At 38.4% G+C, this 25692-nt stretch overlaps 1 protein-coding gene and 1 long non-coding RNA gene across 2 annotated transcripts in view; one reads left to right on the top strand and one right to left on the bottom strand.

The window, feature by feature from the left end:
• SLC6A1 (solute carrier family 6 member 1) overlaps positions 1–16770 on the bottom strand; it is a 104556-nt gene extending 87786 nt beyond the window's left edge. Inside the window, exon 1 of the mRNA XM_090148069.1 lies at positions 16642–16770. The gene's annotated coding sequence lies outside the window, so the exon portion shown is untranslated. The remainder of the gene's footprint in view (positions 1–16641) is intronic.
• LOC149916408 (uncharacterized) overlaps positions 1–25692 on the top strand; it is a 113417-nt gene that overhangs the window by 25857 nt on the left and 61868 nt on the right. The window contains exon 2 of the long non-coding RNA XR_016470073.1: positions 7753–7933. This is a non-coding gene — a long non-coding RNA (uncharacterized LOC149916408). The remainder of the gene's footprint in view (positions 1–7752; positions 7934–25692) is intronic.

The following is a 25692-nucleotide window of genomic DNA, read 5'->3' as shown; positions in this document are numbered from 1 at the left end:
ATGATTATAATTGAAAAATTATTTTAGAAGTTGTTTACAGATTTACTACACAGCTACAGTGTACTTTTAGCCCATAGAACATCAGTGCTCATTGACGCAAAGCAACATGGGTTTCATCAAAGGCTGCACAAAGCATGCAGTATTGGAAGTATATCCAGATTAGATGATAGAGTACAAAATATAAGTTTCTTATTGAAAGCTCGAGACCCAATGGTGGATTTTCCTTTGCTTCATTCTCATATACAAAACCATGACCAACAGCAGCACAATTCTTAAAAATCTTCACTGCACACATTTTCAAGAGCACTGAGTTACATAGCAATGTACAAGGAGCTAACTGTCAATGACATGACTCAGGAACATAAGAGCTGCTAAAGCAGCTGAGTCTGCTCCTAAAGCACTTTGGACTGCCTGTCCAAGAGAAAGCCATGAAAGCTAGATAGATGCTCACAATCGCAAAGGGGTAAGAGTGTCACAGCCCAGTATGAGCTTCAAAAATAGCTAAGATACAGATGAAAAAGGCAGAAACTATTCTATAGAATTAGAACACAGCTTAAATTTTAAAGCCACTCCACTATGGCACAAACAGCTCATTCCTGTGCCACTACTCACTGCCATAGGAGCCACACGGTGCTGTGATCTGTCACACTCAGAGGAGGTGCATACCTGTCATCCCCTATAATTTTATCCAGGCAGTTTCAGACCCTTTTTCTGTAGTGACATTTCCTCCTTCCTAGTTCAGCTGGGGTCACAATTAACAAAATGCCTTGCAAGCTGAACCAGACTACAGGGAAATAAGCCAGGATAGCCATGCTTTGCATTAAATCTCTTGTAGCTGGGTTGTGACTTAAGGACTTTAGGAAGAAAGGCTTCTGTAATTTTTTCTCCCTTAAAGAAAATGAGTTCTTCATTAGGGTTAAACATTTTTTCTCCTTAATTTTATTCCCTGCCCCCAGATTGGCTCATCCATCACTAGAATCAATATGAATGCAAAGATTTTGGAGGATTTGTTGTCATGGAAACCACTTCTGCTCTCTGATATCCCTTACAGGCTTTCCAGACCTTTTCTTGCCTTTTAAATTACTATTCTGTCCTACATTCTGAACACACTGTATTTTAATTCCACATTGTAAACTTGATTTGAAAGCAAATTGTTCACAACCACAGCAAAAGCAACTGCCAAAAGATAAAACAGTCCCTGCTGAAGACAGAAGCAGCTGTCTGAGTGCAGTACAACCTGCAGTCCCAAAATGGCTGCTTAGGAAAACAAGCCTAAAAGCTCTTTCCCTCAGAAGGCTCAGTAAGCAAGTTATGAGTTCTGTGAGACAGGCTTTATGTTTCTCTCTTCTCTTTTTAAGTTCCTCTTTTCTCTCTGGAGCCAGAGAAAGGCTTTTTTTGTGATTGAGGCAGTAAGGCATGAAATTAGGATCCAGACCAGTTAGAGTTACTTACATAAATAAAGTCTGCAGGACGTTATCTTTGGAGTCCCTTCTCCTATTTCTAGCTTTTACAATCTGCTAGTCAAGTCACTTAACTTTTTGCTAGCTTGGCTGTACAGAACATGGAGATAGTAATCCTCACAGCTGCCTACCTGATATGCTGAAGGCTGAGATGCTACAGAAGACACTAAGATCAGAAAGAAATCCTAATATAAGCATCAACCTGTCATTACTTGTAGTGAATTCATAACCAGCTGTTCATATTCAAGTTTCATTGCATAATAAGATGATGCAAAACTCTTTTGTTTTCTTCCATTTTTGTTCATTTAGGAAGTGCCATTCTTAGAATGCCCGAGAAGCTTAAGAGTATGGTTCCTATTTAGAGTAATGTAATCTGTTCTCTTAGCTGCATGGATAGTCACAGAAACATCTAATGAGGAACTTCACTTTCAGAGAATCATAGAATCACAAGGTTGGAAGCGACCTGCAAGACCATCTAGTCCAACCGTCCTCCCATTACCACTGCTAGCTACCACAAGCACTAAACCATATCTCGTAGCTCCTCATCCAGACTCCTCTTGAACACTGCCAGGGACAGTGATTCCATCACCTCCCTGTGCAGCCATTCCAGTGCCTGACCATTCTCTGAGAGAAAAAGTTCTTCTTTATGGCTAACCTAAACCTCCTCTGGTACAACTTCAAAGCAAAGTAGTACAAGAGAGCAAGAAGAAAACATCACCATGCTAAACAATTGCTTTCACTTACTTAGTGTTGCTGATCATTTTCATCATGAATGCTTTTAGTAAAAAGAATTGTCTTCCAAAATGGTGCTATATGAAGCACAATGGATATGGAGGAATCTTATCTGCTTACAGACTCTGCAGAGCATTTCAGGGCCACATACCTGCATTACTCAGTAAAGGTTTGGTTTGGGTTCACACTAGTTTTATTTGACCTATGGAGCTCATTTTATTTGCTTTTTAAGCACTCTTAACAAACAGAATCCACCCAAAACTTCTACTTGAAAAATTTAAAAGAAAATAGAACAAGATAAATTTTCCAGAATTCAATTCCTCTAACTTTGGGAGTAGAGGGAATGTTGATTTACTAAATTTTAAGTAGATTTTGCAAGTAGTTTTAAAATGAACAAAATACCAACAAATGGATAATCTGTTTAAAATGTGTTCTTTTACTGTGCCAGAAGTGGTAAGGTCACAGTTAAGCAGAACTGCTCCTAGAGGTGACAAGGAGCTCAAGCACAGGCTAGTACGTCTATTCCAGCCAATACCATCTGCCTAGAGGTAGAATCTGTTCCAGGAGAAATCAGTGGTTCAATTCCCCCTACTGTTCTTTTATTAGCTATCCCAACTGCTGACCTGAAGTTGGCCCTTTTTGCAACAGCCACATCATGACACTTTCCCAAACCTACTTTGTACTATAGCCTGTTGAGAAAGTTCTCTACCTTGTCTAAAACTTTAATAAGTACAGATTAGATGATGATGCCTGATCATCAGCTGCCTGAGAACTGATATGCTGTGGGGTTGTGGCTTAAGGACCCTGCTTTGTGTTCTTATTTATAGAGCCCTAAAGTAGTCACTTCTAAAAAAAAATAAGAAGAATCATCCACCCTAGGACATGTAGAGGTTTACTGAAAATGTGACTTTGGAGAATGCTTCGACTCTAGATCATTATCATTTAATTAGTTGAAATCAGAATCTAGTTAGACTGTAGATCCTCTGACTTCGTATTTCAGGAGAAAGAAATAAGCCACAGTTAGCAAGTCAGCAACAAGAATTCCCTCCCCCCACCTTTTTTTTTTTTGTTTTCAAATTAATGAAAAATTAGTTTTAAATGCCTTTTCATGGCCTCACGTTCAGTACTTGTTGAACTTTGGTCAATGTCTTAAGTGGTTGTAATTTGGCAGTGAAGAAAAATGGGTTTGGTTCTTTCACTCTGTAAAGAATACAGATGAAAAAATAGTAAGGATGAAAAAGCATTCATTCTTGCATTTCTTATAAACTTACTGATTGATTGATATGTGACAACATGGAACATTCTAAAGTACTGGTAAGAAAATATAAAGAAGAAAAAAAAATCCTTGGAAGGGAAAAAAATGATAGCAGAACATGCAAAAAGATAATTCTCCAAATAGAAGACAAAGTCTGTTCCAGTTATTTTTGTAAAGGACTGATTGCAATTTGCATCCTGCTCAACTAGCATCTGCCATCAGCATCGCTCAGTAGTCCTTTTATTTACTTTGTATTTTGCCTGTGAATGTTTCTTGATGACATTTCCTTCCCAAATCTTTGCACAGCGATCATCCATCCTTCTTAATCCTGAACGTACCTTGCTACAATCTATGGCTGGTTTTCCAACCACCACACACCAGGTCACCTAACCAGGGCTGTCACGCTGGAACCCCAGTATGCTGGGACATAGTACAGTTCATAAATCGTATTCATCAGGGAATACATTTGGGATGTGGGAGTTCTGTGGTGCAGGATAGCATCTTGCATTATCCTCTGCGATGAAGGAAAAGAGGAGGAAAAAAACTCCTTGAATCACAGTTTGCTTCTCCTCATTTTATAATAAGCTTGCAGAGATACATCTGGAGATATCAGAGAACAAAACGCTGTTGTAAGACAGCCTGCCAAAAATACCCTAAAATCCTTCATGGTGAAGGGGACATTACTAAATGGAAACTGCACTAAGACTCTCATACAAACAAACAAAAATACAGATTCTGAGTGAAAGTGATGTTTTCATTTTCCATTCACCATTGTCAAGCAATAGCATTCCCACAGTGACTTAAGTTGTCAGGAAACTGTCTCTTTGTTTAGCAAACTGGGACAGAAAAGCATCATCCTGCCAATAGCTTTGCTGTTCCTGTGCAGTGTTTTTTTAAACTCTTCTTGATTCCATAAGTAATTAGACACAGATGATGTTTGTGTTTATCCAGTTGCCTTTTAGTCCTGCTCAAAGTATTTTGATAACTGACATAGGAATTTTCAAATTTTATCAGCCGTTTACCATCAGTTTCAAAGTGAACCTGTAGCTTATTTTCCCATAACTCTCAAGACGAGGTGTGATGTGCAGAAAGTTCCTTTGCTACTTCCATTTTCTCAAAGGCCAAAGATCTTGGAGAACAACATCTGAGAACCTCCACGGATTTATCTTGAGAATCATTTCACTAAAAATTTATACTGCCTTGAAATTACTGTCAAGAAAATCACAGTCTGTGAAACCAGCAGATGCATAATCTGTAGAATAGAACGATACCCTTGAACCACTAGCAACACTGGCTGTGAATTAGAGAGATGGAGTTGAATTTAGATAAATACTGCTCACAAGAGATTATCCAAAGAGTCTACCTGTGAAAAGCCTGCTGCACTCCATTAAAAGGCAATGAGGAAAAGTACTGATAGCTGGAGCACAATCTAGAACTAATTGCAATTATTTACAGTCAGGAAATGACCTAGCTGTTTGTATTTATTTTAAATCGTAGCTGAATATGTGAATGATTCTGGTATCTTACACATTTAAATGATATCTGCTGTGGGCAAAAGTATCTTTTTTTCAAAAGAAAGAGTACAGGAGATAAAAGCGGGTCAGGGAGGGGGGGATACGCAGTACAGAAAGAATAACTGGCAGTATGACAGCAGGGGTTTTGCTAATGTAAGCAGCATTTCATGTTAAAAGAAGATAGCAGAAATCTGTGTGCAAGCCTGCAGGTTCAGCTGACTACAAGCATATGTAGTTGCAAATTCAATTTAACTATAGCTAGAAAGCTACTAGGCTAGGTTTTGGAATGCTGAGTGTTTATGGACAGGGAGATTCAAAAGGACAGAACAAATTGCACCTTGATGGGAAATGACACCATGGTGTAAGTTTTCTTTTAGCATTAATGAGATTCACGTGTCTAATTCCACACACACCAAGACAGTACAGTTGAAGAAAGAAATACTTGTAACTGGTTTTCCCAGCAGCAATAAAAAAAGAAGAAAAAGAACATTGTTAAGCCTCCCACAAGATACAGAAGCCTCTGTTATCCAAAAGGAAGGAAGATAAAGGTACATTATTCTGGATTTAAATAAAGAAAATTAATTATCCAGAACAGTTAGGTCTCTGGAAATTCTAGCATTGAAAATAAATCTAGTTTGTGTTCCAAGACACATATTTTAAGGTGCATTTCATTTAAATTATGTACTAAAGGTAAGCACCACTTGTCAACCTTTCTGTCAACTCAGCTGCAAACAGGAGTGGTAAAAAAGTAATTGCAAAAGAACTTGCATTCTGCCCTGAGCAATGGCTTATATGTTTACTAGAACACAGTCATAGATAGCAACTGGAATAATCACTATTTAGCACAGCCAACTAACTCTTCTGGCCACAGATAACACAAGCACAAAGATGCCATGAGTGAGTCTTACAGGTTTCTGGATGAAACTGTCTTTCAGACACAGTTGTTTTCTAGGGGTAGAGACGTGCTTGGTTAGCATGTTTTTTATTTGATCTCCTGGAAATCACATGCACATCTAGAGTCAAATTGATAGCACTATTCATAGCATGTCAGATGTTTCTCTGCTTTACAGAGATGAAAGCCTGAACTTTTGTTTCTACACCTTCCTGAGCATCCTCTCCAATCTAGCCTATATAGCCCTCCATGCCTCAATGGATGGTTCAGGCACAAGTATTAAAGGAGCAAATAAGTGGTGAATGTGCCGTTTGGTGTTCCCTTTAGTGTCAGTCATTATTATATGTGACTAACTAGTGTTAGCAGCTGAATATAGTCTAGGTTAATGAGCCATTCTGTGAGAAGCAGCTTTCCAGTTTGTTGGGTTGATGAATTAATCACCACCACTTAAAGCTCATTTTTTTTTTGCATTGGAAGGCTGCCTGCTGTCAGTACAGAATCTGGATAGCTGTTCTGTATCACGTCGTGGCTCCAAACTACATCCCAGGAACAGACAGATACCTGCAAACTACTGATACACACTACCTCACGTCTATCAAACACAACAAAAAATCTCACTCAAGAGATTTCTAGAAAACTTCTGAAATCGCTGTGTAAGACTTAGCAGCATAGATTCAAATTTAGTATAGTACCTTTCCCAGTAATTCTTTTTCATGTCATCCCCTGCTTTTCTCCCCATTAATTCTATCCCTTTCTCCTGTTCCATTTCTTTTCCAGTGGAAATGAAAAACAAACCAGAACACAACAACAACAAAAACATCAAACACTTCAAATAGTTCCGCTTTTGATCTCCTTTTGTATAAGTTATGTGAAATTGAATGCTGGAAAACTGATTGGGATATTACAATACAAAAATATATCATGGAGTTGGACATAAGTCTTGCATTATAAAGGGTAGGAAAATAGAAAACTATCATAGGTGTTCAAACTTTGTGGAAAAGAAAACACCTTATTAAATCCATAATAAGCTGAAAGATGTGAAAAGCTTTGAGGCTGGACGGAGGAACTTGAGAATTCATTAATAGACTTCCAACTGAAATTGAATTTCATCTTTCCCAAGAGACTTTCTCCTTCTTCAAACTCATTTCTTCCTACCTGCCAGGTAGCCTCCTTCATAATAACTGATGATCATCATCCACTTAGCAAAACAGACCTAGACAGACACGGTCAGCTAGCACACTGAATAGACTTATACTGAACATGTTAGCTAACAGTGCTTCTGGAATATCAAGGATACCAGCAAACATCCTGCACGCTCCTGTACTAAAAAAAAGGCTAAAGAGCTGCCTCAAGCAGAGCTGCTGCCTTCCTTCCTTCAAGCACAGGGATTTCATACTCACCAAACACAGAAGGATAGTAAGCTTTAACAGGGTGAATGCAGGCGAATATATCCATCAAGCCTTTGATTTTGCTGAGAGAAACGTGGATTTTTTGTTTTTTGTTTTTTTTTTAATTCCTCCTTGCAATAAGTCCACATGTTTATATATGAGGTTCCTTATTTAGACCTAGCCTATCAACACAGGCACATAGAGTGGGATCACCAGAGGCTAATTCTCAGCATTTGTGAGCCAGCATGGATACAATAATGAGCATCTACAACGTTACCCAGAAGAATTTCTGGAGTTTCTGGCTTTTGCTGTTAGGCAACACAGAAAAATCTCAAAAAAGATGGAACAAAAACAAACAAATTGTGCAAATTATGTTGCTTTCAATTATACATGCACTTAACTGAAACAACCTATTTCCATACAGTTATACTAGAAAGATTTTTCATTTTAGAAAAGCCTCTACTAGAAAGTTTTATGTATAAATCTTACCTTTCTCTTTTCTCTGTTACAGAGAGGCGACATTCAAAGCATCAGGGCATGGCAAAGTCCAATCGGTATCTAAGAGCCAGAAGCCCATGTGAATATCACAGCCAGCACAACAGAACTTCAGCACCCAAAGCCCAGCTCCACAATACTCAAGGAGGCAGACTTACAGATGGCAGCCAGGCTCAATCAAGAGATCAGGTCATCAGGTGAGTTCAAAGTAATTAAACACATGAGCTTACAAGTAGAGATCAAGCAGTCTAATGGCTGGCATAAGAGTGGGTGTGACTAAACCAGAGATCAGCACTACTACAAATTGCAGCTCCCTACACTACACTGAGTTTAAATGGCATTCCTGGTCCCATAAGCAGAGGATGTACATGGAGGCTTCACCTGGGGTTGACTGGGGCTTAAAGGCCTCAGGAAATAGTGTCTCTTTTTCTTTCTCTATCTGGCTGAAGGAAAAAAAAAAAGTAGATCTGTTACTTAACTCAGATTTAAATCTAAATGTTACTTCACATTAATCATAGAACTATAGAATAATCTAAGTTGGAAGGGACCTGTAAGGATCATCAAGTCCAACTCTTGGCTCTGCACAGGACCACCCAGAAATCAGATCATATGTTTGAGAGCATTGTTCAGACACTTCTTGAACTCCAGCAAGCTCAGTGCCATGACCACTTTCCTGGGGAGGCTGTTCCAGTGCACGACACCATTCTTGGTGAAGAACCTTTTCCTGATATCCAGCCTGAGCCTCCCCAGTTGCAGCTTCATGCCATTTTCTTGGGTTCTATCACTGGTCACCAGAGAGAGGATGTATGATATAATGTGTGATACAGGGTATGATATAATTCCAAAACAAAACTTTCTAATATGGGAACATTGTATTTGCTGACTTGACAACTGGCTTGACAATTACTTAGAGACAGACAGTGAAAAATGGTATTTTCTTAGGAGGCTATAGAGGAAAAAGTTCCAACAAAAGTTCCGTTGGAGAATCAGTAAAAATGAAAAAAGATACTTGAAAAATTTGTGTCTGAAACTGACGTTAAATCCTACTGTTCCTTAAGGACTGTAAACTGTGAAGGGATAAGGGTTTTTGGTTTGTTTTAATTTTATAATATATTGTTCCATAAGTTGCCACAAGATGAACTTTAACTGAACTTCTAGCAACTCTAGGGTACTTTAAGAGATATTGTAATATACGCTGAACTTTGGATGGGGTCAGAGATAATAGAATCAATGCTGCCTGGGGCAAGGCTGTTTTTCATGGCATGAACCAGCCATTCTTATGGTTTCCATTTTTCAGTACAATTTTCTTCTATAAAGGCTCCCATGAACACATTCAAGCTCTGAGCAAAGTCATGAAACAGTTAGAGAAGGCAGGATTTCAAATTAAGTGAGTGACCTTTGTTCTCTGAGAGCAGGATGTGCATTTCCTGGAAGCAGCCATGACAATTGCACAGGCAGATTTCATCAGTCAAAATACTAAAGACGGCAGGCTGTTATTCATGCATCTGTAGTTCATTTGTTCTTTAGTGGTTTTTGTTTGTTTGTTTTTGTTTTCATGCCATCTGGGGATCATGGAAATCACATAGAAAGAAAGAATTGATCTTGTATCTGTCATGGCAGCTAAGTTTTGACTTCATCCACACCAAAGCTATTTCTTTTCTCTTTCATATATGTAGCAAAGGGAATTCTAGTTACTACTTCATCTCTCAAAACTATTGAGACAAATAATGGAATTGATCTGACCAAATGAGTTAGAAGGGACCTACAAGGATCATCGAGTCCAGCTCTAGGATCTATACAGGACCATCCAAAATTCAAACCCCGTGTCTGAGAGCACTGTCCACATACTTCTTGAACTCCAGCAACTCTGTGCCATGACCCCTGCTCTGAGGAGTCTGTTTCAGTGTCCAACCACTCTCTGGTGAAGATTCTTTTCCTAACACTCAACTTGACCCTCCCCTTACACAGCTCTGTCACTGTCACCAGAGGGCAGAGATCAGCACTGTCCCTCTGCTTCCCTCATGAGGAGCTCTGCTCAGCCTTGTTTTCTCTTTGTTAACAAAACAAGGGACTTCAGCCATCCTTATACGTCTGGTCTTCCAGATTCTTCAACATCTTCATAGCTCTCCTCTGGATGCTCTCAAATAGCTTTATGTTCTTCTTATGTTGTGACACCCAAACCTGCACACGGTGCTTGAGGTGAGGCTGAACAGTGCAGAGCAGAGCAGGATAATGTAGGTATCTCCATTCAAATAAGGTACCCAGGATCCCCTTACAAAAACCTGGTCTGTGGTCATTGGAGTCCTGGAGGCAATTCATACCACTGTAATTCATATCTAAAATAGGCTCTCTGAAAGCCTGTCTTGAAAAGACCATTTACTCCTCACAAAGAAAGCTTCATTCACATAGTATTCATATAGTTTAAGATTTCTGTAAGCAGAATAATTGTAACTAGAAAAGACCACCATGAAATAATATCAATTGCAGGGAACATTCTGACTCCAAGAAAACTGTATTGCTACTTAACTAGGAAAAGATGTTTGAAACGAATGCAAAATAGCAAGATGTTATTAAGGTGAGCAAGTTTACACATTAGTAGCAGTGTAATAATCACCCCCCCACTCCATGGTATTTAACTGTAAATAAAATAAATGAAGTCAGTTACATGTGGAACTGAAAAATGGGACATTGAGTCAAGTAAAGCAAAATATATTTTGTTCATCAAATCTTCCCTGCATGCAGGACTATTTTCTCTTTGGCAATGCTAAGACTCTGTACCCAGTCAATATTCAAAAATGATCCTCCCCCCCCACACTCTAGATGCCCACAGAAATCCTCACTCATTGTCTGAAGAATACTACTAGAAGGATAGTGTTGCATGCCATAATGATAAATCTAGAATACACACATAGAAAAACGTTCTAAACTGGATGAGTGCTATCTAATGTGGTACACAGATAAATCAGCTACTACCCAATATAGAGAATATTTTGTGCTGGAGACCATAAAAACAGTCTTTTTAAGCAACAGAAGTGGCATCTGAAAGCTACTCAAATTGTTCTTTTCACAATAGACTAGCAAAGATTCTTGCCTGCTTTGTTGCTGATATTTTCAAGATTCACAACCAGTACGTGGAATTGAAAAAACTGTGTATACACACATGTGTACCGATGCACACACCGTGTCTGTTTTACATACATGCCCAGATACTGATTCAAACATATACACATATTCGTCTAGCCACAAACTTCTCTTTCTGCCATTATTGCTGTAGCTAGAAGGTCTAAAATAGCACTGAGCTGGAATGGGGTGTAACTGCTTCTGGCAGAAAAAATTAGACAGATTATGAAAGCTCAAGAAAGCTGAAGGCACAACCACTACTCATTTGATACACTCTATGTCAGCTAGTGCAAAAACCACTGAAAATTACTGGAGAAATAGAAAGATTCCTCTAGTGAATTATTTTCTCAGGATTGTTTGTGTTTGACCAGTTTGCACTGTGTAATGATGGGAAGATATATTCCTTGCTTGTTTTTTTCTATCTTTTCTCTTTATTTGAGAGTCAAAGAAGCAGGGCTTGGGGCATCAACCTAAGGGTACTCTTTGCATAAAAGCTACTCCTTTGAATGCCCTCCTGAAATGTGTGTACAAGTGAGATGCTCTGTGTTACTCTGAGTTGCTGCTAGTCCTGCTAGTCTCAGACCCAGAGACTGTGTGTGTGCCTTATTGTTTCCTTGTAGAGCCACTGTCACGTTTGGTACTCTGCACAGATATGAGCTATACACACTCTTGTGAGATTCAAATAGAGAAAAAAAATTATTCCCTATTTTCTCTAGTTCAAGTAGTCATGATTTTTAAGTGTCTGTAAACCAAAAGTTTTCACTCAATCCAAGGTCCACTTCTTCAAAGAGTTCTTTGTCAACAGATCCCTTTATTTGCATATAGGCATGGATGCAATCTGACTCTGACTGTAAAAGTGCAGTGTCCCGGGCTATTTAATTCAATCTAAGAAGGAAAATAAGTCTATTTCTGCCTTTCCGATTCTAGCTTAAAAGCCAACTGAAGCACCACAGCTTTTTTAACTTATCAAAGAGAAACCATAACAGTGCCATCCCTTATTTTAGAGAAGAGATTGGACTGCAGTAGAAACTGAAGCAAAAGAGTGTCCCTTGTCTAAGGCACGGTTTACCTGAGCAATCTAATGACTGCGATATGACTCTGAGCTATCCACATGAAGGACAACATGGAAATTACTTATTCTATTCACATCACAGATTAAATTAGAGATTATTTTAGTTATTAAAAAGAAAACAAAAAAACACTCACAGAATATGGTTGGAATGCAGTTTTCTTAAGTTTTTTTTTATTATTATTATTTAAAGGACTAATGGCTTTTATTACTTTCCCATGGCAAAGAGAGAAGCTTACTTATAAAGCAAAATTTTCCAGTCAGAAAACATGTGTATGTATAAATGCAGATACACATAAGCCTGCACACATTTTTATGTATTTATATGTATATATACATGCACATTCATGGAAATAATTGCTCGAAGCATGAAAAATGGATTTGATTATGCAAAATTCTCAGCATACACTGAAATTACTGAGTATCTGTAACTTCCGTTGCCTTCAAAAGGAAAATAAAGATATTCAGCAGCTGCATGTAGAATGCAGCCTGCTTCCACTACTGCAGAAAGCTCTGAGAAATGTGCCGATATACAGATCTCACAGTTTCTGCTTAAAGTGGTGAGAAAATCAATTGCAGACCAAAATGGCTAGAGGCAAAAAGATAAGATGAAATGTGACTGACAGAAAGACAGCATCCAGTAATGCTCAGTCAAGTGAAAAGGCAAAAGAACACAGGAATAGTAAAACCTATCCATTTTTCTTTTAATTGGGAGGGGACATAGCAGGCAGTTTTGGTGCTTTAGGCAGTCCTTCCTAGGCAAAGCCTATAAATGTTAACCGTTCTATTCTGAAGCAAAACATGCAAAACATACATAGGTCTCTTTATATCTTACACTATGCCATAGTCAAATTGGACTGTGATTTCCAGTGACATTAGGGTGAAATGAGGTTGTCAAATCACGTCAGAATGAAGCAGTATGGAAACATTCTTCTGCTTTCTGGTGCTGAAACAGTTTAAGTCAGTCTCTGCTATGCCTCTCTTTCTCCCTGTCGCCCCATTGTGGTCTTCAGTACTGCAAAAACAAACTACCCCAGCAGTGGGAAAGGCAAGGCTTTTTCCCCCTTTATCTACTTCATGCTCTGAAAAAGACTGAAAGTCACAGTACAGTGTAGGAACCTAAAATACTGGCATTATAATCTCAGCAATACAGCTTGCTTTCCTTTTCCACTGCTTCAGTTACCCATCCGTGAAACACATTGTCTGTGGCATCCCCTAAAGGCTTATAAGAGATTGGAGGATTTAATGCACACTAATGTATTTGGCTGAAATAACTCCATAATTATGAACTATTGTTAATGAAAGAATCAAAGCTGAAGCATTTGAAAATCATGTGAGACAGAATTGGAGACCATTTTTTGGTATTAATTTTTCAGTAATTTCAGCAGTTAGAAGGGGCTGAAGAAAAAGAACAAGTGACAAGGATTTAGGTGCTATTAGAAAAGAGCAAGCTGAAGAAGAAAATAAATACTGACCCATCCTGCACTGTAGAAAATCTATTTTTCTTGGGGCACTGTAACACAGTACCTGGCTTCTGACAATTTATGTTCAACATATTTCAGTGCTTTTGTTTTTTCTATTCTTTCAGTTTTTTAATCACGTTTGCTTGCAATAATGTAAGAAAGGAAATCTCTCTCCCAGTGCAATGAGGATGGTTCCTTAGTAAAAGCTGCACTTTAAGATACTGCCTATTCTTCATGATTCCTGAGGCTTTGGGACAGCTTCTCTCCTATGCAGATGAGTAATGTAGGGAAGGCCAGAATAGCAGAGGAAAGAATTAGGAAAGCTTAAGTATTAGAGATGCAAGATAGAGAGAGCTGGAAGCAAGGCCAGAACTACTTAGAAGGCAGGCAGCAGCAGAGAAAGCTTTGAAAGTAAATTGTGTTAACTTTTACAGCAGGGGCAGTGTCCCATTACACAGGAGTTAGGAAATACTTCTTAGGAGCTGATTTTCACAGAAATCTCCCTGTATGTAAGTTGATTAATTGTTCTGAGGATCACTTGATTAGGGCTTCACACCATGATCTTTCAAACCATATACCTAATAGGCATTCAGTAACATAGGAATAGGAAATTCACAAACAAAATGCAAAGATTTAGAGTTTTACACAAGAGATCTAATTTCTTTGTAACATTTTGCTTATAATTAACAGTCAAACAGAACCAGTCTCCATGGGTTGAAGGTCTGACTTAGTAAGACAATCTTGTGGGACACTTGCAACTGCTACTGAAAGCACTGCTGTGTTTCAGAAACTCAGAAAGCCCTGTGCTCAATCCAGTCCAGAACAAAGCCAAGCTGACATAGGCTGGTGTTGTCAACAATACCAAAATTGCTAGCGTGAGTTTGTAAGGCCATTGGATATCACTGAACAATTTCACAATTCTCTTTAGTTTTCACGTACTTTGTTATAACATCACCGAAAAGTCTGCACCTAAAAGCAAAATAATTCCCCAAACTCTAATTAAACCTATGGCCCCCGTTGGGCACCAAATCTGTGGTTTTCCACAGCAGCTATTAGTTCTGATATAAGCAGGCCAAGAACAGCAAAGGCAGATGTGCATGAGAGATAGGGCAGTGTCTTGGTTTCAGGCAGGCTGCTTGCTAACAAGCTAAAGGCACCAGTTTCTCGCTATGTGTTGTGCCTCCTGAAGATGAATATTCCTTTAGGTAAGCTGAAAAATAATCAGAATTTTCTTTTCTGCCTTGAGCTCTCGGCAGCAGTTGTTTCTTCTGTCTATAGATTAGACAGACGAAAGCTCTTTCAGCCTGTCCTGATTGGACATATCATACAAGGATAAAAAATGCCATGGAAAAATTTAAAAAGAAAAAAAGGAAAAAAAAAGTTATTGAATAACAAAAAAAGACATTAATTTGTGGAAAACACCAAAACTAGAATTGTACGGGCAGCTTGATGTAACTGAACTGTAGAGCACACTTGTCCTTATAGGGCTCTGGTAGTCCTTGCTTTCATTGCCACAGGCATTGCCACTGCTGTGCTTCTTGATTGATGCTTTTCCCCACATTTGTTTGCATGACAGTCATAAGAGGACAGGAGAAGCTAGCAACATTTTTTGTTTATTAATGGCCTGAAACATTAGGACATTTAAAGGAAATCCAGTAAACATTTATCACACCAATAGCTAAGGGTAAATGAAGTGAAATGTAGAAGTAAATGAGTTAATATTGGTGTAGCCATTAAAAATATTGCTGATGTCCTTGAAAACCATACAGTAGCATTATTTCCAGTAAAGTAATCATTAGCATCAGGTTCTGAGTCAGTCTTAGACCATCTGTGAACTTTAAAATCATGCCCACCAAATTTTCTCCTACCACTTGAGCTTGGGCTAGTTACTAGTGCTTGCTCTGAACAGGTCCTACCTAAGATGCAAATAGAAGCTATTGTTCTTCAAATGTTTGTCCTTAAAGCAGTAAGGAGAAAGCCACTACTGGGGTGCAGTTTAATGAGATGTTAATAGAGCAGTAGGAGGACTTACCTGTAAGTGCAGCGGAGGTTGTGCTGAGGAGTTCACTTGACGAAAGAACTGTAAAAACCTGGAGAACTCTGAACTAAACCAGAAGTTGAAATCAAAACTTTTGTTCAGTGAGGAAGGTCTCGTTAAATAGCCACCGTTTCAAATAAGTGCATTCTGTGGAGAGTAAGGTCCTGCTCTGTGTTCTATAGTGACAGAACTTTGTAGTCAGAGGAAAAGGATGAGGTGAAAAAAAACTTTTGTGTGACATTGAAAGACAGACTGGGATAGGAGAATAAATTAGGATATTATGCGACTTTGTAAAGCAGCTTATCACTTTGGTCAGTGAGAACTGAAGTGAAAAGCACAGCAACATTAAAAAAAAAAAGAGTTACCCTAGTAAAACAGAAAAACAAACAAATGAAAAAAAAAAAAAAAAACCAAACAGAAAAACAGGTTTGGATAACAAGTTTGCTCCTGTACAACTGTGGTACTGTTTTGACATCAAACTTTCCAACTTCCATTAAACTATGAGCAAATTGGATAACTCTGCAAATACACTTTCATTTTGACACAACTCACCTACTGTTTCCATATCCTTACCCAGTCATACTGGAGTTATCACAACAAACACTGACTGAGTACATAGGTCATAGATTTACTCCTTTAGGAGCTCTTAGGCACATATAGGGGACTTTGGCGCTGCTAGCACTGCTGTGATGTTTGAAACTTGATGGAATCCTGGGACCAGTGCTGCTTTAACTGCTTCACTCTGACAGTGCAGCACTGATGCTCTCATCCCTTCTGAAGATTTCAAAACAGCTTGATCAAGGATCTATCTATAAGCTTTATTTATTTATTCATTCATTCATTCCTTCATTCATTCAAGGGAAATTGTGGACTGTAACCATGAAACATCACAGTTTTCCAAGAACTACAGAAAGGAAAGTTGATCTGAAAAAAGGAATGAATGTGGGGTAAGAAACCCAACCTAGATAATCAGCCAGTACTTGTAATAAAATGGGAACTGCTCTAACACCTTCATTGTGGTAGTATCCTCTTATCATGTGGTACAACTACCTAGGATGCAGCTCAGGGTTTGAGCCAAATAGCACCTATGTCCTTGAATCATTTGACTGCAGATAGGTAAGTGCCACAGTGTCCCCCTGTCCTGCCCTGACAGTGATGGTGCATGCCATGCCATGTTTCTTCAGGCCACTAAATAAATTTCCAGAGAGCTCTCACCTGACTTGGGTGACATAGGGATGTCAGCATTTAATTCTTCTTCTGGCAAAGCTTAGTGAGTTCACAGTGAAGGTGGCAGAGGTTACCCTTCCTGGGAAGCTGACTTCTTTTCCTCCAGGGGAAATGTCTGCGGTGGTGGGTCTGCATGGGGCGCACACAGCTGTAGTCTCAGCAAGGACAAATGTCTGAAAGAGAAAACAAACACAGAATAAAGCTGGATAAAATTGCAACTGACACCACATGAAGCTAATCACCCTTTGCAGCTGTTGTGGCTTGGAAGGCAACCAAATAAAAAGCTTTTAGGATATTTTACTTTTGGCTTATTCCTCCTCTAACACTAACCTGCTTCTGAAAGGAGGTCCCTACACTCTGCCAATCATAAGCAAAAAATAGGTCCATCAGTGTATGTGCAAAGCAGGTATCTAATTTACATGCAAAATCAATGTAATTGCAAATGCAAATAGAATAATTTCTGTCAAAGGTGGCTGAATTTAGTCATTTGTATACATCAATAAATACATGTGATTTTGACGAAATCAATACAGTGCCAGTACCCAATCTGTGTTTTGAATATGTCAAGAGACCCCATATCCTCACTATCACTTTGCTCTGTGAATGGCAACCCATAGCAGACCTATGTATATAATAAAGCACACCCTAAATATCCTTATGTGCTTCGCTACCCAGAGTTGGACCAAAAATCAATTTAATTCTGTGGATATTTAAGGCAAATGCTAAAATCAGTTTTGTGTATGTTAAACTGAAGGTTGCCTGAACCTGTGAATTCTCTGTGAATTCATCTAGCCCATTTGGACCTGTAAGGAGTCCTGCCTGAATTGCTCAGCATTTCACAGTAACAAACATTGCTGCAGAGCTATGTATTGTTTGGGTTTTCTCAGGTGGGCACCTGTCTTATGTCCCAGTGTCACCTCCCAGTCTTCTGAGCTATTTGGCAACATCATGAAACCTTCAAAGCAATTTTAGCAATTCCAGCTTCAGTATTTTTCTAGTGATTGTTCTACAAACTATTCAGTTTAATTCTTTAGGCAAGGCATTTCCCTACAAACTTTGCAAGAGAAGGCTCTAGTCTGGTAACCTCTGGAAACAACTCTATAGCAAATGACAATGAGCAGGAGGCTTTAGCTTTTCTGCAATGCTCTGGTCCCTTACATTTAACTACTTGCTAGTCATTGCGAAGCAAGGAAGAAAAGACTCGCACTCCATCAGACATGGAGAACAACCATATTGTCCACCTCAGTGAAATGAGTTTGTGAATAAGCTGTTTTTGCCCAATAAGATTTCAGAATGACCTTCAGATTCTGCATGACAGATTTGCTGAGAGAATAGTGCCCTTGTAAAGAGATCCAACCATAAAACAGCACTGCACAGAGGGGATGTCTTTAGACAGAATCACTGTAAAAACTGTACATTTGTATGTTTTTAACTACTTTGCTAGTCTCATATTCTTTTTAAAATGGATTGTGAGCATGTATTTTCCTAGGCAATACAAGACAGACTAGGGTTTTTCCTCTACCACAGCACATTATCTTCATTGCTTCAATACTTTTCCCCTCACTCCTTCAAGACTTCTTGATGCTCCAGCCCAATGTGAGGAACGCCTATGGTGGCAAAGCAACATCCTGGCAGTAGCTGGAACTCGTGTGGGACAGTGTACACCTTAACATGCTTTGATGAGCATTCCTGCCTCAGTCCATGCTATTTGACCATTCCAGGCAGCACCAACCCCACCAGCCTGCATGCGGATCCTGTAGCAGCTGTTTGTGGCACTCACTGCCTCATCTGGCAAAACCTAGCCAACTGTGAGCCTTGAACATGTATATGTTGGCAAAGAGGGAAAGGAAGCACAGACTGCATGTTCTTCTCTAGGGTTTGCACCAATCCCCAAACAGCAATCTGCTGAATCTTCCTAGATATTTTGCCAGTCTTCTAAAGGATATGCTTTTCTTGCCTCCTCCCTCCATTAATTTTTAGGGGAAAAATAGTAATATAACTAAGACCTATTATTTGTGAAGTAATTGTAAAGGTACAAATTAGCTAACAGCCATAAGGAAAAACACTCATTACTGTGTGGATTTGGGCCTGTAGTTACTCTGGATGGTGAGGATGTAATGTCATCCGATACAGAATCAATGTGAAGTAGCTGATTTTGCTTTGTCTTTGCCCTTATCTGATTTGAAAAGTTCCTTGGAAACTAGAAATCCTGCACCAGGGGCATGTTATGAGGTCATCTCACTATTTCAGCTGGAATTATTATTACTTTGCAATTTTATTTTATTTTTAATAAACAGACTCTCTATACTCAAAAAATAAAAGAGAACGTATTTTATCTTTATGTGCTGGGCAAATATATTGATCACTAGATTCTACTAAACAGAGGAGACCAGCACATATGGGCTGTAACATTGCAGCTCACTGTCAGAGACAGTAAAAACAAATGCATGTGTATCCAAATGAAGGTGTGTGAATGCTTCTGAAATGACAGACATACAGCACTTCTGGAAAATGAGAACAAGTCCCTGCAGAACAGGAACATCTTCACCTAACTTAGCATAAAAGGCTAACTGATTGCATTTACAAATACTAGTTCTTGGAGCCTCTTCAGTGCTAGCGAGCTCTCATTTGTTACCTACATGTTACATGCAGGTTTGTACTTGTGCATCCATATTTTGGGTAGAAGCTGAGCACTCCACTTCCTATTTAACATATAAAAATGAGAAAAAGAATCTACTTGCCACAAAAGTCAAGAGTTTATTAGCCATCAAAACCATCACTGACTGATGAACAAAAAGTGAAAAATCCAAACTTAATTTGGCTTGAGGAGCAAGAGTGCATACTTTCAATGCAGGAAAAATGCTATTATAAAACTTATCACAATTACTTGAAAATAACAGTCCAATATTTATTTGACCTACAGTCAAGAAGCAAGAAGAAAATAAACACGTCTCTGAGAAAGAAGGGCATTCCTAATTACTTTCTTGTAAAACTATATTTCATTGCAGTGCTGGTAGCTTCTTTGATAAAACAAAAGCAATAATTCAGAGTTCATTTATTTTAGACTTAAATGTAATATTTTGCTAACATTGTGATAAACTTTCATTTTTCATATTACCTGCACAACCTCTTGAGTTAAACACTTAGTAGTATGAAAAACTGTCCAAAAAGCATTAAACAATGCTTCTGAATACAAATTATTTCATGAATATGCAAATCATGCCTCAATGTGACACTTGGCTTGTCTGGGAAACACTGATAGACCAAAAACATTAAACTCGATCAAGGATGAGGACAATTTAATTTAATACTTCCAGCATGTTGAGGATGAAACTGTGGATTTTAATGGCTGTGTAATATGCTTCAACTCGTGGATAAAGCAAAATACCAATAACTTACCAGAAATATGAACATGGGCAAAGTATTGAAAGAAGGGGGAAAAAAGAGCAAAAACCCACAAGATCAAAGCACAGAGCAGATCTGCATGAGTCTGGCATGTTCATTTTCAACAGTAACCAAACAAATCAGCTTTGCCTTTTGTATCTCAGGCAGTTCCACCGTAGTCATTGGTGCTGAGACACACTCTGCAGCTGCCAGGGCCTACAGAACACACAGAGATTCTGCAAGAGACTGCACAAGTCAAAGCTCTTCTCTTTCAAGCTGTTTCGCCCGACCCAGCCAGAAACTCAACTGCTGGTGTGTCTGCCCTGCCTGTTGTGAGGAGACAGGCCGATGTGCTGCTTCTGCACAGAGCCACAGGAAAGTGAAAGTAGCTTAGATCTGAAAGCTGTGCAATTGCATTAGCACAGCACAGGGCTGGAGATAATAAGCCCAATGCTTGGCAAGTCTAACGAGCTTGGATCAATGCCATGCTAACAGCAGCAACTCATATTGCAGTTACATCACAGTGTTTGCCTCAAAGACTGCCTAAATGTGCCTGTGTTGTCAAACTCTGCCTTAGGTGGTTCAGGGAAGACCTGCTCTTGTAACTGCTTTGGGTTCCAAAATATATTTAACGCTAGAGCTTGTAGAAGTTTGTAATCAGCATTTTATCCACTGCTTCTGGCTCTCCCACTTATTTCCACGAATTGTAATAAATCATTTTGCAAAGTACAGGGTAGCAGTAAGGTGGTCATCACACTCAGTAATATAACTGCAGTCAGAGGAAGGAGGAAAACTTTCACCCCTGGTAGAGAGGCAACCTCTGCAGTAGGAGTATCAGATTGCTTTATTAGTTTGGAGATAATCAGGAGAATAGTTTTGTTTACCTGAATCTGGACATAGGCACTGCTTCAGAGAGTTGGATGGATTTATTCTCCCAGGATGAGTTATTAGGAACACAGATGTAATCAGTGGTCAGTCCATGGCCTGACTGCAAGGTAAATTGCCTTTGGAAAAAACAAAACAAAACACATACATTTGAACTTCCCTTCTGTTAGTTTTTCAAAAATGAATGGACCAAAAGTAAGTGTAGTGGCCAGCTCTCCCTCAAGTTCAACATCTTTCTCACTTATATCTGCTTTATTGTCAAACATGCTCCTGGAGGAAGCAGTTTTTAGGGCTTTCACATCCACAAAATCACTTTGAAAGCATAAAGAATGACAATTTCCTAGTCAAGACTCATTGAACTCTGAGCCAGATTCTTATCTTGTTCTTGGCAGATTATTTCTGTGCTCAGAGACATTCGTATCCTTCTCAGTTTGCCACAAGCAATGCAATTCTCCAGTTCTCATCTTGGGAGTCACTACTGAAATACAGCAGGATAAAGATATATTTGCAAGAATTGACAGGAAGGAAGGCCAAACAACCAACCAAACATTCTCCAAGTTGAAAGATGTTCTGTGCAGAAGAATATTCATTCCAAAAGTATTTAAACCAGATTATACTCACACCTAAACAAATTAAGGCAAATTCAGAAAGCTCTAATCCCCAAATAGGTGTGTCCACGGACAGCCCTAACTTTGTGTAATTACTATGAAGCTCAGATACAACAGCAGATACACTGAACAACATTAAGGACTCGGGTTTATTTTTCTCATCTGTGTCTACTATGAAGTAAAAGCCATCACCATCATTCTATTTAGCTTCACATTCCCTCACTGAGTTTTGATACAGCTTCATTTGCAAGCAATGCATGGTTATGAGAACTGGTACTTAAATTACTTGATTTCCAATTTCTTGGCATTTCCTGTAGCTATTTACCGCTGAGCAACATTAGCATCACATTATTATCTTGATCTGACCTTGTACCCATGCCATTGTCTGCAAAAGGCACAGCATAACAAAAAAATAGTCAAAACAGTCCAGTCAGGTATGTACAGCTGGTTTGGGGTTATTACACTGGACTGATACACAAGCTGCAAACAAATATGCTTTCCAGACCTCCTGAAACATGATAGCAGCTGCTAGTATGAAAGCATGATAGACAATTGTCTTCATCATTGATTTTCCACATTGGTGTTTGGCAAATAGAAAAAGAAAATTCAATATACAAATCAAATCTTAGTGCTGAACATGTGAATTTAAGCTAGAGTTGAACTTTCTGTGAACGAAATTTTTTACACTCAATACTTTGAACCCGAATTTCAGACCAAGTCAAAATCTTATCCTTTGTACTGTGCGAGAATGCTTTGGTGTTAAACTGAAAGCACTTGTTCATATTTCTTCATCACTTCTTAGGTTTATTTGTTATTACAAATGCTTTTAGATTTCTATTATGTTATTTATTTTACAAAGGACAGACTTCAGATGCTCTGAGCAAAAGACAGAAAAGGAAACAGTGCCGATTCCCGTCTCTAAAACACAAGTGACCTTACCCTCATGCTTTAGAGAAAACTTCAATAGCAAACAGCTAGAACTAGGATTAAGAGTAAGGATTCTTATTCAAGCATAATCAAATAGCCCTTACGCAGTGAGAACATATAAACTGCACACCATATTTGTGCATGCGAGTGAATCCAAATATTTAGAATCATAGAATGGTTTGGGTTGGAAGGGACCTTAAAGATGATCTAGTTCCAACTCCCTGCCATGGGCAGGGTTGCCCCGACTAAATTGGGCACTAGATCAGGCTGCCTGGGGTCCCATCTGACCAGCCTTGTGCAGCTCCAGGGTTAGGGCATCTACAGCTTCTCTAGGCAGCCTGTGCCAGTGCATCACGACCCTCTGAGTGAAAAGGCACTGGAACAGGCTGCATTAGGTTAAAATCAATGTAGTATTTAAGCCAAAAGATGGCTAAATAGAACTGTTCACAGCCTCTTGACTTGTTCCACAAGGGACTGCTCCCTCATCTCTTGTTCTAGTACATATTAGAACTTGAGAGGGAATTAGTCCCAGCACAGTCTGGCAATTTCCTGAACACGTCACAGTGTAATGACTGAAAGCTAGGCCAGATAATTATATGCCAATGTATAATATACAGCATGATGGCTGAGACAAAATTACTATGCATACATGATGTGAAAGAACAAGATTGTATATCTTCTTTAGTCTCAATACCTGAATACTTTCTTCACAATTATGTAATTTGAAACTGTTAGGCCCAATTATCCATGTCATTCATTCTTTGGGATATCTATTAGTATTTTGTTGTTGTTTTTAATTTTTTTGTTTATTTGTTTATAATAGCACAGACAACATTGAAAATGAATACAAAAGTAAATACTTCTCAGCAAGCCTCAGTCACGTGGTAATTTTACTTTTAGAAAAAAACATCATTACACAAGGGCTTTTTTTTTACTTACTAAATTAGGGTTTTCCTTTTGCATTCATTTCAATGGAAGTAGAAAAAGACTTCATATGAAATTGTTCAATCTAGGTGACTAGAAAGCTTACACAGATAGAAGCTTATTGCTTTAAAATTATGTTGCAGGTAATATTAGTATATTGTATTCAACATACTTTCTGTTGATTTAGTCAAGTGGTCAACCCTGCTGTTGATCCTATAGATGCTGCAGAAATGAAAAGCACATTGTTTATGTTTCTGAGTAAAGTTTTCCTCAAAGTACCAGTCCCTACAGCAGTGGAGATAGACAAACAAAAGGCAGAAAAAGAATATTAAAATTTCTAAAGGATAAAAGATGAAGTATAATGATAGCCAAAAAAAGGCTCCCTCTTTGTGCTGAACCTCATACATTCCTGACCAGACAACTCATGCAATTTTGCTCCAATATCTGCATTAGACTGTCATTAACCAAAATGCATACTAGATTTGCTATCTGGCAGAAGAAAACTAAAAAATATTTTTTGGAAAAGGCTGAGACACCGTGCAGAAAAAGCCCTTAAGATTTTGAATCAGACAGAATGCTCAAGCACCAATACTATTTTCTTTTGACCCACTACCAAAGACAAAATGTATTTCAACACTGAATTGCAAAGAAGTAGCTTTACCTACTGCTAGACCATGTATAGCTTGAATAATAATCGGCTGCCAAGGAGTTTGAGCTCTAGTGGCAATGAAATCAAGAAGTTAGGACTGGAATGAATCAAGGTGGATTTCGATGCTTCTCAAACCCATATCAAACTTCCTGGAAGAACACACTTGAAGTTTTTGTCTAGCTTTTCCATTGTAAGATAATCTATTCTATGTAGTTCAACTGAACAAGTCTCTGTTTTCAGGATGCTGGTATAAGCATAATGCTTTTCCATTAGCTTTGAAGGCTTCATTTGCTTTATACTACTGGAAGCATCAAAGCAAGGATACAGCATGGGAAAGAGAATGGTGTACTATTCTATATTGAATAAGACACTACAGGTATTTGTGTAATCAAAAAACTATTCAAGATATTTTACTATAAAATTTTTCATTAAACTGCTAGGTAAATTAAAGAGAGAAGTTCTGGCAACTCATATAATGCACGATGACTAAAAATTACCTCTACAAGTGGAACACAATTTAAACAAATACTAAATGAGAAGTGTATCTGAACTGAGATACGTGCTTCTCATTTTTCCTTGCCTAAGGCATTGCAGTAAGAAAAAACAAAAAGCCTGTTACTTACAGACTGTCTATTGGCACGTTTATATAAAAGGCTTCATTCTGCTCCAGCACCTGCTTCAGAAATTTCTCACATTAGTTCCTTAATAACTGTAATTGTATAAAGATTATAGAAACATGAGAGTGAAACCTCTGAGGTTTTCATTTTGTTTTCTGGTTAATCACATTGCCATGTGAAGAAGAATGAATTCTAAATGATAAAGGATGATTTCAGATCAATCCAGGTGATAAAAGATAAAAACAATAGGATGGAATACAGAAATCGCTTTGGGAATATAATCTGAGCAACAGACCCTATCCTCTAAGCTATAGTTTTATTCCCTTGAAGGACTTCAGCAGAGTGAGAAGTGCATAGCTGGGGGCTGGATAAGTACACAAGCGAGGACAGAGGAAGGAAAAAATAGACATATGCACTTTCACACTTTAAAATCTTGGAAAATTACAAATGGGTTATCTGCATCAGCTGGATAACGTCTGAAAAAACTGGTTATCTCAAATCCAAAACTTTAAATAATTAAATAATCCATAAAGGTGGTAAAAAATGATAGCTTAGTAATTTCCTAGGGATATTTTTAGAATGTAATATCGAGATGTTTTATAGAAACAAACTCACAGTGAGTTTAGTTTCATTTGCAATCATGCTGTGCTGCTATCTCAGGAGAGACAATCCCTCATATGTTTAGCTTAGCTTTTCTCCTAATAAAACTGAGAATTAGAACCTGCAGCATACTACAGCAGAAGGGTTTTAACTTCGCTATTACAAATCCAAGTGCATTAGCAATTTCTTTTTATAGGGTTGTTGCAGAATTAAACATTTATAAAAAGAAGATAGCCTTGTAAAGTTTTTAATTAAGAAGCCAAAGCATGAAAAAGAAGACTGGAAAACAAATTTTGCTGAGCTCTTTGAAAAAAAAAAAAAAAGGGTAGGAGGTACACACCCTCAAAAAAACTATCAAAGCAAAAAGAAACCACTCTTCTTCTGCAGTCTAGGTTGAATTTACAAAGCATAAAGCAATGAAAAAGTACAGAAACACACAGACAAC

The sequence above is a fragment of the Phasianus colchicus genome, chromosome 11 (genome assembly GCF_987193195.1).
Source record: "Phasianus colchicus chromosome 11, bPhaCol1.hap1.1, whole genome shotgun sequence".
In the NCBI taxonomy this organism is placed as follows: domain Eukaryota; kingdom Metazoa; phylum Chordata; class Aves; order Galliformes; family Phasianidae; genus Phasianus; species Phasianus colchicus.
This window is presented reverse-complemented; position numbering and strand designations above follow the sequence as displayed.